This window comes from Mastomys coucha, unplaced genomic scaffold (assembly GCF_008632895.1).
Source record: "Mastomys coucha isolate ucsf_1 unplaced genomic scaffold, UCSF_Mcou_1 pScaffold6, whole genome shotgun sequence".
Taxonomy (NCBI): Eukaryota; Metazoa; Chordata; class Mammalia; order Rodentia; family Muridae; genus Mastomys; species Mastomys coucha.
In genome coordinates this window covers 27,674,974-27,691,385 of record NW_022196912.1, presented here as the reverse complement: position 1 = coordinate 27,691,385, position 16,412 = coordinate 27,674,974, and the positions used below count along the sequence as shown (strand labels likewise).

General features: G+C 46.3%; 1 protein-coding gene across 3 annotated transcripts in view; it reads left to right on the top strand.

Annotated features, from left to right (window-relative positions):
- Klhl29 (kelch like family member 29) overlaps positions 1-16,412 on the top strand; it is a 302,932-nt gene that overhangs the window by 80,237 nt on the left and 206,283 nt on the right. For 2 of the 3 annotated variants that reach the window (XM_031357487.1, XM_031357485.1), the window contains exon 2: positions 5,312-5,419. The exons of the other annotated variant lie outside the window; for it this stretch is intronic. The gene's annotated coding sequence lies outside the window, so the exon portion shown is untranslated. The remainder of the gene's footprint in view (positions 1-5,311; positions 5,420-16,412) is intronic. 3 annotated transcript variants of the gene reach the window in all.

Sequence of the window (16,412 nt, the reverse complement as noted above, 5' to 3'; positions counted from 1 at the left end):
ATCAGTTTGGTTCGTGTCAGGAACCATCTGTACTTACAGATTTTGAGTTGAAATGGCTCTCTGACTTAGATTTTGAAATCTCTCAGCATTTAACCCAAACAGCCCATTATGGTTTCTTGTTTTCATAATGGTCTTTGTCTTGTCAAAGTCAGTCTCATCTGTTAAGTATCCTGGGAGGTGAAGGTTATAGACCTCATTTACAAGGAGTAACATTACCTGGTGTGATTTTTTTAAGAGAATCCTCTGTCCTTTTGTTTTTTAATGTCATTTTTGTTAAGATTGGGAATTGTCCCCTAGTAATTCAATATAATGGAAGAGAAGGGATCAGTTTGACCCGAAATAACCAGGATCAAGTCCCCAAGGGCGGTATTGTTATCCTGCTCCTTGTAACTTCTTAAAGTCCATTCAGAGACAGTCCCCCAGGCCATGACTCTCTGAGACTGATGGGTTTACAATGTTGTTTTTTGGATCAGAATTATTACCAGAGCCTGACATAGCAATGCACTTCTTGAAACCCAGCATTCAGGAAGCAGAGACAGGAGGATCTCTGTGACTTTGAGTCCAGCTAGGTCTACATAGCAAGCTCTAGGACAGCTATGTGTGGAAAGACCCTATTTAACACAACAAAATATTACTAGAAAAGGATTATTCGCTCTTTATTGATATTTTTTAGTGGGGGGGGGGAGAACTGGAAAGATAGCTCAGCCGTTAAAGTCTAGGCTCATAACCAAAAAGATTTTCTTTTTATTTTTTAATTAAAATCTCATTAACATCGTTTCCTTCCTTCTCTTTCCTTCCTCCACTCCCTCTCAAAATCAAGGCCTCCTTCTTTAAACACACACAAGCACACAATGCCTAAATATATAAATGCGACCTGCTCCATCCATTTAGCATTACTTATATTATGGCCAAGCATGTGATGTTGGATAACCAATCAGGGGGCTCCTCCCTGGAAAAGGCTATTTCTCCTGCTCAGCATTCCTTAGCTGCAGGTAGTTCTTTGTCTACCTATGAGTGAGGCCCTGTGGGATTTCTCCCTTTACACGTTAGCATGTCTGTTGGGTTGTCGTTGTTCAGGTTTTTGTTTAAGCAGCCATATTGCTGAGGTGTCATGAGCGAGGCTTCCCTGTCATTTCTAGGAGACACAGTCTCACAACAGACTCCCTGGTCCTCGCCATGTCTCTGCCTCCTCTTCTGTAACTCTCCCCAAGCCTTAGGGTCAGGCACCGTGTTGTACGTGTATCCAACAGGCTGGGCACTCCAAGCTTACTTGTTCTCTGCATTTTAACCAGTTGTGGTTTTCTATAACCATCTCCCTATGTTGCAATGAGACATTTCTTTGATGAAGGGTGAGAGCTATACTTATTGGTGGTGGAAGGATAAATATTTAGAATGCAGTTAGGAATTATGCTCGTTAAGTAAGGTGGCAGTCGTAGGTTCTCCTCTAAGATCCCCAGCCCTTGGATGATGGGAGCCTGAGATGGCTGTCTCCTGAGAGGCTCTGACAGTGCCCCACTGGTGCAGAAGTAGAGGCTCATAGCCCTCCATTGGACTGAGTACAGGGTCCCCAATGAAGGAGCTAGAGAAAGGACCCAAGGAGCTGAAGGGTTTGCAGCCCCTTAGCAAGAACAACAATATGAACTAACTAGTACCCTCAGAGTTCCCACGGACTAATACTCCAACCAAAAAGTACACATAGGGGGACTCATGGCTCCAGCAGCATGTGTATAGCAGAGGATGGCCTAGTCTGTCATCAATGGAAGGAGAGGCCCTTGGCCCTATGAAGGTTCTATGCCCCAGTGTAGGGGAATGCCAGGACCAGGAAGTGGGAGAGGGTGGGGTGGTGAGCAGGGGGAGGAGGGAGGGAACAGGGGACTGTTTTAGTTTGTTTTTTTTTATTTTATTTTTTTATTTTATTTTATTTTTCTTTTTTCTTTTGGAGGGGAACCTGGGAGATATTGTAAATAAAGAAAACATCTAATAAAAAAAAAAGATCCCCAGCCTTATTAGTTCAGGTTAATTGGCTAGATTTCTGGTACCAGCCATGCTTTCCACTCTTGTTAAGTACCATTGGTTTGTGCCAAGAGATGAGCATCACTATTGCACCCTTAGGGCTATTCACACCATGCTGGCCGTCATTGTGGTCCATAAGTGTAGAAGTAGCTTTCTGATCATTGAAACTGGGTTTCTAATAACTTAAAATCATTTTCTATGCCAAGTTGCTCATTAAGGCAGAGTGTGCATGAGTGAGTGGGTATAATTTGTAGACCATCTAAGAAGAAGAGCTGATGCGTCACAATCTATTGTGTGCTGCTGTGGTGTGGGCGCTACGGACCTGAGAGTCTAGTATTAAGTCACTATCTGTCTTCAGTACCAGATCTGACTGCAAGGGTATGGAGGTTGGACGGAAGGAAAAACAGCAAGAAAGGAAAGATATGAGGAGATAAATAAAACCACTGACTCAGATTGGGGCCAGATGTAAGCTAGGAACAGCTAAAAACCCCTTAAGGGAGGAGCCTGCACAATGGACCAAAGCATTGTGACTTGGGAGCTCCTTGCTGGGGACATGGGATGACTGGTAGCCCTATCTAGAGGGGACAGTGCTGGTGAGAAGTACAAGAGCTCGTGAATCACGTTCTCTAGTTTGAGAAATAAGAAGTAGGCTCTTAGGAATTAAGTAACTTACCCAGGATCATGAAAACATATGGTTATATAAGAATCCCTGTTGTAAAGTCGTTGGTTTAATCCTCTCTGAAAGTGACAAATAAGTTCAAATGTGTCATTTGAAGAGAGTCAAACAAAAGAACAAATCACAGAAGCAGAGGTGCAGTATAAAGATACAATAGTACAATATGCCTGCCTTAATAATGAACATAGAGGTGATTACTGCCTTTAAGCTGCAGGCAGTAAGGGGAGGCAGCTATTCTGGAAACCTAATGGGGAGGAGGGATGCCCTCTTCCTCACATAGCACTGTCCCCTTCATCTGAGGAACACAGACAGCATTTAAATACACAACAGAGTCAAAGGCCAACCCATACCCAGCCTCCTACTGATACCCACATAGGTTGAACCTAACCAGACGTCCGAGGATGTCAGAACCATAGACCCAATATGGATCAGGTGTGCTTCAAAGGAGACAGAGCAGGTAGTAGGGTAAGAAGCTGACCTGGATGAAGAGAATGGTCCCTGCACACTAGCAAATGGGTCATTTCCTATCAGGAAAAGAAGCCTGGCTTTGCCTGTGGCCTAATCCTTTCAGAACTCTTATCGTGATCTTCTCACAAGTGGTGTCCAACACAGTAAGACTAGGAACATAGGGCCTTTGTTGTAAGAGTAAGTCATAGACTGTTCTGTAAGCCTTCCCCACTATTGCCCCTTGACCTCCTGCCTGGCCTGTGCCATATTCATTCAGGTTCAACCTGGGACATGGGTATTATCCGGCTGGAGAGACGTGAACCTACCTGGGTGTAGGAGAAGAGAAGCAGATAACCTAACTTGGATTTCTGAGAGATTTTTCTCAGGTTTCTGGTCCCCAGGATGCTCGTGCTTTTAATTAACAGCCTTCCCAGTGGCCTACACATCCCTCCACAATCAGAGTAACCACCAGTCAAGCTTCATCTTCTGGAATGTCCCAGAAGATGTTTGGAATGTCCCAGCCACAGAGGCTTTCTCATTGACCTTAGAACGATGTCCCAGTTCCCAGAGACCTTTGCACTGGCTCTTCCCTCTGTTCTAGACTCCTATGTGACTCCCGCTCCCTTCCCATACATCACACTCTATGATGCTGACCTCACACACTCTCTTGAAATCTGACAGTAGCCCCCAGATAGCAACATGTTCTACACCACCCTACAAATAGTACCTACCTTCTTCTAATACCGTCTTCACCTATGAAGTTCATTGTTCTTGTTTGTTTCTTCCCTCTAGACTGTGGACTCCACGAGGCTAGCGATACTCATTTTGTTTTGTTCATTCATGCATTTCCACTACCTAGAACATGGCCTAACATGCTGTAGATACTCAATAGTAATTGAATGAATGAGAAATGAATGGATGAATGGATGAATGAATGAGGGTCTTGAGAACCTAAAATCAGTGTGACCACTCACTACCTTTTAGACTTCTCTCATCACCAACACCTATCTGCTGAGGATCTTTCCCAGAAATTCATTGATCTTCCGATCACCATTGTTGCCAATACCTTGTGGCTGGGGTGATCGATGTCTCTGCATGCATCACACTAGCTTGGTGGAGGAAATGTATTCACGACTTTGGCTCAGTGTCAAAATTAAATGGTGACCTTGGCTCACTTTGCCTCCCCACAGAGGTTATTTCTTAATCATAAAGAGAACACTCCGTCCTTGGGAAAAGTAATATTTCTGCCACCTTCAGCTTTCAAATGGCTATTTGATATGGCTCACGGGTGTCCCTGTCAGAGCCAGCTGAAAAAGCTTAGGTAGAGAGGATCAGCAAATGACTTGTCGTGTCGTCAGATGCTGGCCATGAGGTGAGATTCGTTTACAATAACTTATTTACCTGTCCAAATCCTTCATACCACATTAAAGCTTTCTCCTGCTAGCTTGGACCCTGGAGTGCTAAGAGGAAAAAGGAAAATCAATTGCTAATGATATATTCCATTAAAAAAATATATTGATTCCCAGGTAATGACAGTCCTGTGCTTTTGCAGGGAGGATGCCATTTCCCATCATGGCGATGGCTTTCTCATATATTACATTTGAAAGAGTGAACAAGGGATCACTCTTCCTTCCCATAATAGATAGCCTCTTTCTAGTAGGTATTAAATCTATATTTAAAACATTTCTCTCCAGGGATTCCATTCTTCGCCTCCTCAAGGTCTTCTTCCCTGTTGTCTAAAAGAAGTAATGATTTGTTATTGTAATTCTGGACTTTATGGTCTTTTTCAGCATTAGATTAAAGACCGAATTTCTTGGGGTCTTCTATCTTGAACTGCTTTGTATGGATTGGGTGGGCAACAGTGCCATCATTCTTATTCTTATTTCCTGCTAACGGCTCAGTGATGGGGATTAGAGCTAGCCTGTGTGGAAGATAGGGAAGATGATGGGGTACTGCTCACTGTATCACATCATCTTGCTGTGCTATGGTAGAATTTTGTATCCTTGTTTAAGAGAGTCCATAAGAGGAAGGATCAGCATCATAGAAAAACCTGAGCTAGAGACAAGCATCCATTAAAGGGTGGGGTCATCTATGAACTCAAAATAAATAGTTCACAAAAAACCGATAGTTGTTCCCCACCCCAACGCTATTCTTTCCCCCTACCTCTCTCTCCAGACTGTCTGGCTTCCCCGCTATGCCCATGCTTTGCTAAGTGCTGGTGGCCATCAAAGTTTTTGCATCCTGGGGACGAATCCTGAGCTGACCAGAGACGGACGGCGCAAGGTAAGTCTCTGCTTAACAAATCTGGAATGAGGGAGGCATCTCATATGGACAAAGCTGACTATCTTCTCTCATTCTGAAGGGCTGGAGAAGAGGGAAATGAAACTGGTCACTCACTTAATAGTTGATGAGAGATTTATCATGTGTCACAGGAGCCCAGGGCTCCCTCAGCCATCTTGGTCTCAACCAGATCTCGAGTGTCTGGTAGAGAGAAAGATCTGGAGATGACCAACAGCTACATAACCTTAAAATAACCTCAAAGCTGTTGGTCTTTTTATAGTTGTAAAAGTTCAAATCTTACAATTCAGCTTCTTTGTTATTAAAATATATTACTAGGCATCATGAAAATATTATGTTTTAAAAGATCATCTCTAAGAGTTAAGGGTAGCTTAGTGGCAGGAGGAAGTCTTAGAATACACAACCTCGAACACCAAAAGAACCATACGTGTACCTATGCACATATTCATATAGAGAAAAACCTAAAATTGTGTAAATGATACAGTTATATTTTACAAAGAGTAACATTTTACTCTCTTTTTTCTCATGAACATACATAAAATGTGCACATATGTCTGCGTGCATACACACACACACACACACACACACACACACACACACACACGGAATAACATTGTACCCACTACTACTTAGTAAATGTTTTGACTCAACAGTATGTTAAGGTAGCATTTAATCTCAGTGATTAGAAATCTATATCATTTTTCAAAGCTTTTGATGGTAGGGATATAACAATTATATGTATACACATGTAATACATATCCATCACCAACTTAATGCCCTCAAGGTAGACTTCTAAGATATTTTGAATCATCTACTGTAGCAGTACCACAAAATACATTTCTGAGAATATACTTTACATAGCCATTTATGTCCTGATGTTAAATTTAGAGAGATTTGGCCTTACATTTAGGTTCAGAACTGTCAATCCATGAGAGAGTAGGGTGGGGATTGGCAGGTGGTGAGTGTCGGGGTTTAGGGAGGGGGAGGGTGACCTACCTGATGAGAGCATACATCTTATGCAAAGCAAATGCAGCACTGTTCTGCCACCTTCCAAGCAAGCCAGCCATATGTCTGCACCAATAATGGAGCCTGCAACTGGACTTGCCAAGGCTCACACATTTACTACATTTACTACAACTGAAGGGGAAGACCTAGCTTACAATGAAGGAGAATGAGGATGAGGTGAGAGTGCAGGGTCTCAGGATAGCTAAGGCTCAGCTGACCTAGCCCAGTGTTCTTGGGCACCCCTGATCTTACAGCATCTGCCTTACCTTCAGTCATCAGGCCAGCAGGGGTTCCTTCCATGGCAGGATTCTCCGTTGGTCAGAGAGCCTTGTCTTGGGACTCAGTGGCAATTGAAGATAATAGAGTATTCTGGGATTCTTCCCAGAGACAGATAAAAACCTGTGCGTCTGTGATCCCAGGTTATTGGGAATAGAAATTGCAATCGGGAATTAGAGGAAGCTATGGGCTGGGCCTGGATCAGATGCACCATAAAGGTATCCACCACCCAACTATACCTCCAGCAGCTGCCTCCTAGTAATATAGAAGGCATAGCACAGAGAAGGAATGATGGGCTCCTGATCCAGAGAGCTGGCGGGCTGTTGACATGAGTCTAATGTGACCTCTGTCTCAGAGTTGGGGTGGAGGGACAGTCTTATCCATAGTCCTAGGCCTTGGAGGATGTTTCATTTCTGTGGCTGTTGGGACAGTGAAGTGTGGGGTTTGGAAGCCATCTCCTCCCCAGCAAACAGAAGGATAAAAAAGAAATTTGGAGGTTCGCTTCACTGTAAGACAGATTTCATTGGGCTATTCTGCACTGCTTGTGTGCCAGGAAAGAGGTGGTTGAGGAGGCCCTGGAGTAGTGATTTTGGTTCCTTAAACAATTGCCCTTAGTTTGGGGTCTTCTTATACCCTGCTGCCATTGCAGGTTGCCACGGAACTTGGATTTGCCCCAACTTTGGGCAAACATGCATAGATTTGGGGTGGGGACGGAGGTTGATCTGAAGTTCTCACTGGGTACCCAAGATAGAGTACACTTTGGGGGAGCTTTAGTGTCTGCATGCCCAGGCTGATGTCCCTATAGTAGGTTTTTTTCTGGCCTACCATCCATCCATTCTGAAGGGTAGGAACTATATCTAATGCCATTCTGAATTATGTCTGTCCACATCCCACTAACACCAACTCTGCAAACCAGCCAGGACTGTCCCTCTGAGTATCCATCATATATGGGCCCAGACTGGATATGTTCCTTATTCCTGGTTAGTATATTCACCCACACTTCCAGATGATAGGGGAAGATGACGAAACTCACCATGGCCCCTACTGACCAGTGGAAACACCCCTGAACCTGTTTACTGAGTCCTGTCACAAAGCAGGCCAGTTCAGCAACAATGTATGGAGAGCTGCTGCCTGCCCTCTGAAGTTGGATGGAAACTGCCCAAGTAATAAAAAAGTCCCAGAAGCAGTAAGAGAGAAATCTGACTTCTGTGCTGCCAGAGGTAGTAAGCTGGAGACTCAAGGCTGTGCAGAACTGAAGACTGGGTTAAGAATAGTAGAAACTGACTTCTGAGCTCTGGAGCAGTTGGAAAGCCAGTGCCAATCTTATTGGCACTGGGAACAGGCCTGTACTGCACCCTGTGCCTCTGTCACTGGCACTGTGCAACCATTTCATACAGTCAGTCCTTCTTAGTACTTTTCCCCTAACAAGCAAAATCCCTGCACATCCTATTCCCTCAAGATCACAGCCTGTGCCTCCTGAGTGAGTGGGAGCTGTTCATGTGCAGGCTCTGGGTGCCTACGCTTACTACAGCTTCACTTCTCCTGAGTCAATTGCATAGATGCCCTTCAACCACACTCAAACCTCTGCCAGGGGAGCCTCATTTCCCTGAGGTACCTGGTTCTTCCTCTTCTGTTCTGGCTCCTTAACCATCTCTCTTAGACCTCTGTGGTCCCTACGCCAAGGACGGTCCATGAAGAACCTCCCAATACTGCTCTGGTCACCATATATGCTTAGTCATTCCCATTTGTTCTTGCTTCCTTTCCTGCCCCATCTCCATAACCCACCTCCTCCACTGGACATCTGAGTACTCAGTCCCTTGAAAAAGCAATGTGCCTGTGGCCACCATCTGGATACAATTCCTGACCTAGGCCTTGACCCTGGCTGGTATGTCCTTGCACAACCTCTTTCTAGGACCCTCTATGTATTTCCGTCAAAAGTTTCTCCAAGACTCAGTGGCTTCCTTCCTATCTTTATGGAGTCTATAGCCTTGCCCTGCTTTGCTGTGTGACCTGAAAATCTGTGGCTCATCTCCCTCCAATCCCCTAAGGCAGTGGTTCTCAACCTTCCTAATGCTGTGACCCTTTAATATAGTTCCTCATGTTGTGGTGACCCTCAACCATAAAATTATTTTTGTTGTTACTTCATAACTGCAATTTTGTTACTGTTGAGGACCATAATGTAAATATCTGATATGCAGGATATCTGATAGGGGGACCCCCAAAGAGGTTAAGACCCACAGGTTGAGAACTAATACCCTAAGGCTTTCCCCAGTTCTCTATCTCTCTAGTGTCCTCTGTTCTTTCTTCCCCACTTGTGCCTTGGGCTTGACACTCAGCTAGGTCTTTTGTCTCTATTTATGTTACATGTCAGAGTCCTTCTTGAATTAAACCTGTCTAAAATAAAGTCCCTTTGTTCCTGTTTCCAGTGGCCTTATCAGGAGATTCCTTGGCACTCCACGTTCCCTGGCTTTGTCTGTATCCTCTGTCATGGGGTCTCATCTTCCTGCTCTGACCATTAGCTTCCAGAGAGCAGGGTCTATCCTTTTCTCCACAGTCCCGGAACAGGACTGAGTCAATACATGAGGATATAATAACATGTTCTGCCAGACACTACAGAGCCACATATCCTCATAGGCAGTGGGATGGAGAGGACCCTGGAATTGGAGACAGTCCACCAGCTTCAAGCCCATTGTACCAGTAACTATGAGAGCCATCTATCAGAATGAGACTAACCCTGAACTCCTGTGAGGAGACTGGGGGGAAAAGAGGGGAGACTAGGGAGACAATGAGAAGAACAATGTGAGGGGACACAGAGAGAAAGAGACAGATATGCCACCTGGCCAGGGTGCCCAGCCTCAGGGAACAGGGTCATGGCCCAGACAGCTTTACCAGAGGCCTGGGTCTGTCCACCAGGAATTCTAATTGAATTGTTCTTACTAGATGATATGTAGCTTGAATTGCTGCTCCCAGTTTAAACTGTCAACTAATACCTGGACCATCAGAAGGCAGGAGATACCCTGGAGGGACCCAGGGAGCTCAAAGTCTGTATGTGCATAGGAATTCCACTTAGCTGGTGACAGGCGGGGTGAAAGGTACATCCCAGTTCCTTCTGTCTTCAAAACCTTGTTTGTCACCTAGGCTAGAAATAGCTTCTCTGAAAACCCCAGAGAGTTTGTTTTTGTGTCAAAGTTTGACTTTCTGAGTGGCCTTCCTTAGCTTGTAGGCGTCCTCGATGGTAGCCAAAACTGCTGGGAACAGTTGGGAATTCATTGTCTTTGTGAAGACGGCTGGCGATAAAGCCCAGAGGTTAAGCCCCAGCCTGGATTCTGTGAAGTGCTTAGGGTGAAATGCCTTTAAAAGAAAGAGGCTCTTAGTGGTCTTGCCAGCACTGCTCTAGTAAAGGACCACGTGTGCGTTTTTGAGTGACCCTACCCTTAAACTTGTAGATCTTCATCCATTATAGACGATCTCACTTACCCACAATTTAAAAACTGTTCGAAAGTATTTTTAATCCATTTTGTTGATAGATGCTGATAAGCCCAGTACTAAGGTAGCAGAGAAAAGTGGATCTCGAGTTGAAAGTCAGCCCAGGCTGCATATTGAGATACTGTCTCATTAAAACAAATAAAATATTCTTTTAAACCTTTATCTTATCGTCCTGAACTGTCTCTCCACTCCGTCCACTGTGACCTCTGCCTGGAACATACAGTTCCAGAAGCAGTGGGGTCTGCAGGACGCAAACTCAGCACAGCGTGAAGCAAAAGGTCGCTGTAGGGCTCACTCCTTCATTCCTCGAAGCGCTTATTGGCAGCCACACTGTGTATTATGCCACATCTGTTATCCAGATAGCTTTGACGACTGCTCTGTCCTTAACAAGCTTTCCTGCGGGGAGACCAGCATCCAAACAGACTGTGATAACATCTGAAGGATGCAACAAGAATTTAACCCTAAGTGCTATGGGAGAACGTGCTTAACCAATGCCTCTTAAGCAGTTTCTGTAAGGCCAGATACCACCGCCCCCAAGCACTGGGAATATTGCAGGAACCATATGACAAGACTCCCCAACCCAAAGCTTGCATTGGGAACAGAAGTACCATTGCAGCTTGCTTCTGGATCCTCCTCCAATCTAGGCCACTTGGAAGCTCACCCGTTACAGCTGCTAATCGGTATTTTTACTCTCACTTACGAGCAAGCTGGATGCGAGAGGATGGGGATATTTAAGCCTCATTCGCAGAGCCGAAGCTTGCCTTCCCACCCATGTGAGATTGAAGCAGCCTAGCAAACCCTCATGGGCCCTTCCTTTGATTTGTAGCAACTCATTTAGATAAAAGCATCTGGATTGTAAGGTAGCAGCAACAAAAAAAGAAATCATTAAAGCATATTTCTGCTTTTACACAGTAAACTAATAACAGCACAGAGGTAACAATTAATCCGCCCCGGCCCCTACCCCAGGTACCCAGGCAGATGCTGACCATGGGAAAGAAAATCAGAACACACAGAAAGTCTTCAGAAAGCCTCTTCTGGAGCTCGGTGCTCAGGGACTGTGCGTGCATGAGGCAGCCCAGATGAAGCTGGAGCACCACCCTCCCATTAGCACATAGAGTGGTACCCTGCCTCTCCATCCCAGAATAAATAGTGTGATTATTTATTTAACACCAGTTCTGAGGCTTTCTAACATGCATTTGGAGTGCTCTGCCATCTTGCATAGGCACGCGCTTAGGTGCAGCTGCTGACACATTTGGATCCAGCGAGAGAAATCTGCCTCGTGCCAGCCAGTGGCTGATGGACTTTGCTCCCATCTTGACTGCCAGGCTAATGTACTCCTTGGAGCGCTTTGTCCTCTTAAACCTAAGTGTCTCATCTTTCCTAGCCCTGTGCTTCTGTGAGAACTCTCTCCTCTAGTGAAGCCCCGAGGCTGGGACACTCCCAACACCCGTTCAGCCTGAGCTCCTCTCAGTGCTGCTATGGGCTTTCTGCTGTTTCCTGTGTATCTGGCTCCTCACCTAGCTCTTGGCCTCCTCTGGCATGTGAGGGTGGCCCTGCAGAGCTGAGCCAGAGCCCACACACCAGGAACTGCTTGACTGAGTATAGATATGAGAGCCCTGGTCCCACCCCATCATGGAACTCTCCTGAAGGGAGTGGTGGAACTCCTCCCTGAGGTGTGTCGCAAAGAAGACTTGGAAATATGGTTTGTGGTTTAGGAGTCAGGAAGTTCTCCCCAACCTTTGCTGTAGCCTGGGCCCTTGTATACCGTCTCACATTCAAGCCTCACTTAGAAGTATTCATGCAATGGTCATGAAGTCCATCCATAACTAGGCACATTTCTAACAAGCTGCAGAAGCTCAAAGTATAGTTGTCGGCATCAAACTGCCTGGATTCGCATACCAGCATTGCCTTCTTCCTGGTGCAGAGGATAACCCCCAAGCCTCACTAACTTCAGCAACAAATAAGGGTTCTGAAAATGTTTACTTAACATTCTAAAGTATTATCAGGAATAGTGTCTCAAGTATGACACTGTATAGAGATTTGCTGTTAGTCTGAAGGGGAAGGGGTCCCAGCAGAGAATGAGAACCTAACTCCTGCCCTCTTTGGAACCAGACACACTTTCAGAGATGTTCTGCCTGTGCCTATCCACAGCCTCCACTAGTCCGTTACTCTGCTGCCTTACCTGAACACACCAGTCAGCAGGTGACCTCTATGTCTAGGAGGTGAGAGTGGACCACCTCCACACAGAAGCATCCCAGACAGCCACCTGGGTGTATCCAGTTCCATTTCCCATGGGAACACATCCCTTTGAACTGATTAGAGCCTTTTTCCTTTACCTATATATCATGGGAGGTTGGATACACAGTGGATCCCCAAGGGCCTGTCAGGCTGTCCCCAGGAGTGACACCAGATATGGCCCCATGAGAGATTCTGGGACTCCACCACAATTAGCACTGTGGCTGTAGAAGATATGTCGGCATGTCCTTAGGGCATCTCTCATTAACAATTATGAAGTCATTATCTGGTAAATAATTCATAACCCGAGAGATGGAATAAACTGCCAATAAACAATTTAAATGAGGCTTGGCAGGATGAGGGTGTGGCCACAAGGAAGTTCTGAAGGGCAGTTCCCTGCTCACCTCCAACGTAATTTGCACGTCCCTAAGAGTCCTGCTCAGGATGAGCTGGCTTCCTCTCTGAATCACCCTTTGCTCCCCACCCAAAGGTGTTGCGTGCCCCTGAGCTCATCCAGGAGACAGTCTGTGGTAAAGGAAGACTCCATGCAAAGTGTTGTATTTGTCCCTGGGTCCCACCCCATTGTCACCCCACCCCCACCCTGTCAGGAATCCCGTGCTCTTGATGGAGCAATAAATTTGGGTCAGGGTGAGGTGTGGTGTAACTTGCCACAGCCACTTTAGTAGAACCCTGGGTCTGGAATCCAGATTCCTCTGACATGAGAGCTGTCAGGATTGGCCAGTGTCTCGCTCCCTTCTATGACTTTCACTCTCTCTTCATTTGTCTAACCCTTGTCTCTGTGTGACCTGTGACTCCCCAGTAAAGCAGTGAGTTTGGGAGACTCATGTCCTCCTCCAGTCCCCTAACTGGGTTGGACCTCAAGAGGTACCTGTATAGACTCACCTGTGGCATTGCATAATTATGTAGTTAGGTATTGTAGTGGCATTTAAAGGCCAGCTATGGGTACCCGAGAGATAGCAGGAGATTTCTTCAGGACACTAAGCCTGGATGTCCATCTTCTAACAGACTTCTCCGTTTCTACCCACAAGGGCAGAGACTGCAGCCTCTGGCTGTGCTCAGAGCCAACAGCCTTGTGCACCATCTACCTTAGTTCTGGCTGTAAGTTGGTGATGAAGAGCAGGTTAGCTCTGGAAAGTTCCCCTCTCCTGCCTGATCCATCATCCTACCCACAGACCTGGCTTCACCCTCCATCTGCAGGGCCACTTCAGGGACCTGCCAGAGGTCCTTGGGGTTCTAACCTCACTGCTGAGAGACTCCATTCTTCCTTCTCCTTCTCCTGAAGGAGCAGACAGCATCCTTCCCAAGGCCCGGACTTAGGAAACATTCTCTCCAGGCTTCTTAAGCAACTGGAGTCTTGAATCGTTTGCTCCAAGGAACAGGGCGGGGTGGTAGATATGTAATTGTCACACATCTGGAATGCTGTACAGACCTCTGTGGTCAGGCTCTGTGGTAAGGGTGGCCACAGTGGGTTTTAGACTTGCTTATTTCTCCATAGCCACACTAACCAGCCCCAGGCAAGGTTCCTCCTGGCCTTCTAACCTCTCCTCCTACAGCCAGCAGGGTGGTCAGGCAAACCAGGGCATGAGGGCAGGCAAATGGGTCACTTGCTTCTTTCTAGAAGAGCTTAAAGCAGCTGGAGTCCTCACCCCTGCCTTTGAACTGTGTTGCCTCTCAGGAGGAACTGGCCCTGACTTAATTAATGGTTAGGCTACCACAGTGGCATATTCTCTGCTTGGTACTGAGCCCATTACTTTCAGGATTGAGAGTCAGCTCTACCTAGACATCCATCTTTTGCCTCTCCATGACAATTCAGATGGCCTGCAACTTTCCACAATGAGTGTCTTAGAAAGGAAGCTGCTATCTTCATTCATGGGGCCTGGAAAGGCTGGACCCAGACCCTTAGCCATGGAAGAGCATATGGCACTGACCTCCCCCTCACCACACACACACACCTGTTTCCTCCTTAGTTCTAGAAAAGAATTCAGGGGACATAGAGGCACCCATTAAGGCACCACAAGTCAAAACAGGAGTGAGATGTAAGATAATCTATGGAGCAAAGATTGTCACCTACATGAAAAACAATACATACACACACACACACACACAGAGGCTATAAACTGCCACAAATCTGCCTCCAGGCCTTCTTTGCAGTAGCCTGCAATTCTGGTGATGAATGTGAAACCTTCTACCTGCTTCTTACCATACAGAAGAGAGACTGTACCTCCAAAAATGTGTGCTCAGAGACTTGCTCCAGATAAGTACTCTCTCTCCTCAAGCTTGGCTGGTCCTGTTGGTGCCACTCCAGCCCGCTGGGCCAGGTCTTTGTGTGCTTTGGCTGTGGATAGATGGATGAAGAAGGCAACTGTATTGCAGGCAGGGGCAAGGACGAAGTTTAACCCCAGTGATACGAATGAGAGAAACTGGCTTCTATCATAAGGCAGAGACAATAGTGTTTCTGTGGGATACAGCAAAGATAGCCTGGCAGCCCCAGGGACTGATGCTCAATGGCAGACATGTTCACATACAACATGTCTTCCGTTCTCAGTGAGGGGTCCTTTGAGCTGCTAAGTGGAATTCCTGGAGAAGCCTGCTCAGAGGTCAACCCTCCTCCCCCTCCCCCTCCACTTCCCCCTCCTTCTTCATCTGCAGCAAGCCCTCAGGATGGTTCATGTCTGACACTAAAGCCTCTGCCCAGAGATCTCCAGGGAAGGAAATTCCATCAGCTCCCAAAGACCCGTTCCAGTGGCTCCTGCAGGCTTTTCTTCTATCTGACCTAAATCTCCCTTGCTGCAATTTAAGCCCATTTTCCCTTGTTTTGTTTTGAGTGGAAATAGAGAACAGCTAGTCCCCAGATGCCTCTGAGAGGCAGGGTGAATTAGGAGCTCTACTCTACCTCCCACCACACTGAGGGGTGTTCAGAATCCTGTGGAATCGGTCTCTGTGGCGCCTCCAGAGAAAGCAGCATCCACAGTAATGACAAGGTCTCATCCTGGCGGGATGGTGCAGAGAGTATAGGAGTGAGGGTGACAAGTGCCAAGGTGCCCACAGGCAAGGGTGTGCTTCCTGGGAGCCAGGAAGGCAGGCATGTGACCAGAGCAGCATCGTTGTAAACTGAGTCTGGTTAAGCAGCCAGGTCTTTCCTCTGGAGGGAGTGCTGCTACGGGATGCAGAGTTCTAGAGACGGCCAGGAGTCACAGTTTTGTCAACTCTAGGTCACAGGCTAAGGTTTGAGGAAACAACCTTCTTTTTCTTCTTTTTTTTCTTTTTTTTTTTTCTTTTTTGGTGTTTCAAGACAGGGTTTCTCTGTGTAGCCCTGGCTGTCCTGGAACTCACTCTGTAGACCAGGCTGGCCTCAAACTCAGAAATCCTCCTGCCTCTGCCTCCCAAGTGCTGGGATTAAAAGCCTGCGCTACCACTGCCCGGCTGAAAACAACCTTCTTGTTTGGAGTCCCCTATACTCTAGTGCTTAGGTGGGCACTCCCAGCTCTCCACAGCTGATGCACATCACAAAGTTAGCATATCACAGATCACTCTTGCATTCACTTGGTGAAGTCTGTGGAAAAGGGGTGCCTCGGGCAAGGAGATCAACTTGGATGCATATTTTCTTTAGAGCTTTCTGCTGACCTCTTGGCCTCCTGGACCACTCAGTTACTCTATTGGGTTTTTTTGTAACTTTTTAAAATTATTTTTTTAACTCCTGGGAATAACTAACCTCCACTTGTTTGGGCTAAAAGATTTGTCTATTTTGTAGGCCATCGGAGCCAGTTCCTGGAAGAGCTAGGTTCATAGTGTGTTTGTTTCCTCTGATTGGGAAACGGTAGATCACACACGCAGCTATGTCTAAAAAGCAACAAGGACGACTAGCCCTGGCAGCACCCACATAGCTCATAATGGATGCAAGAACCTTTATTTTTCCTAGGCCAATGGAATCCAACCCATCCTCGTCTACAGGAGG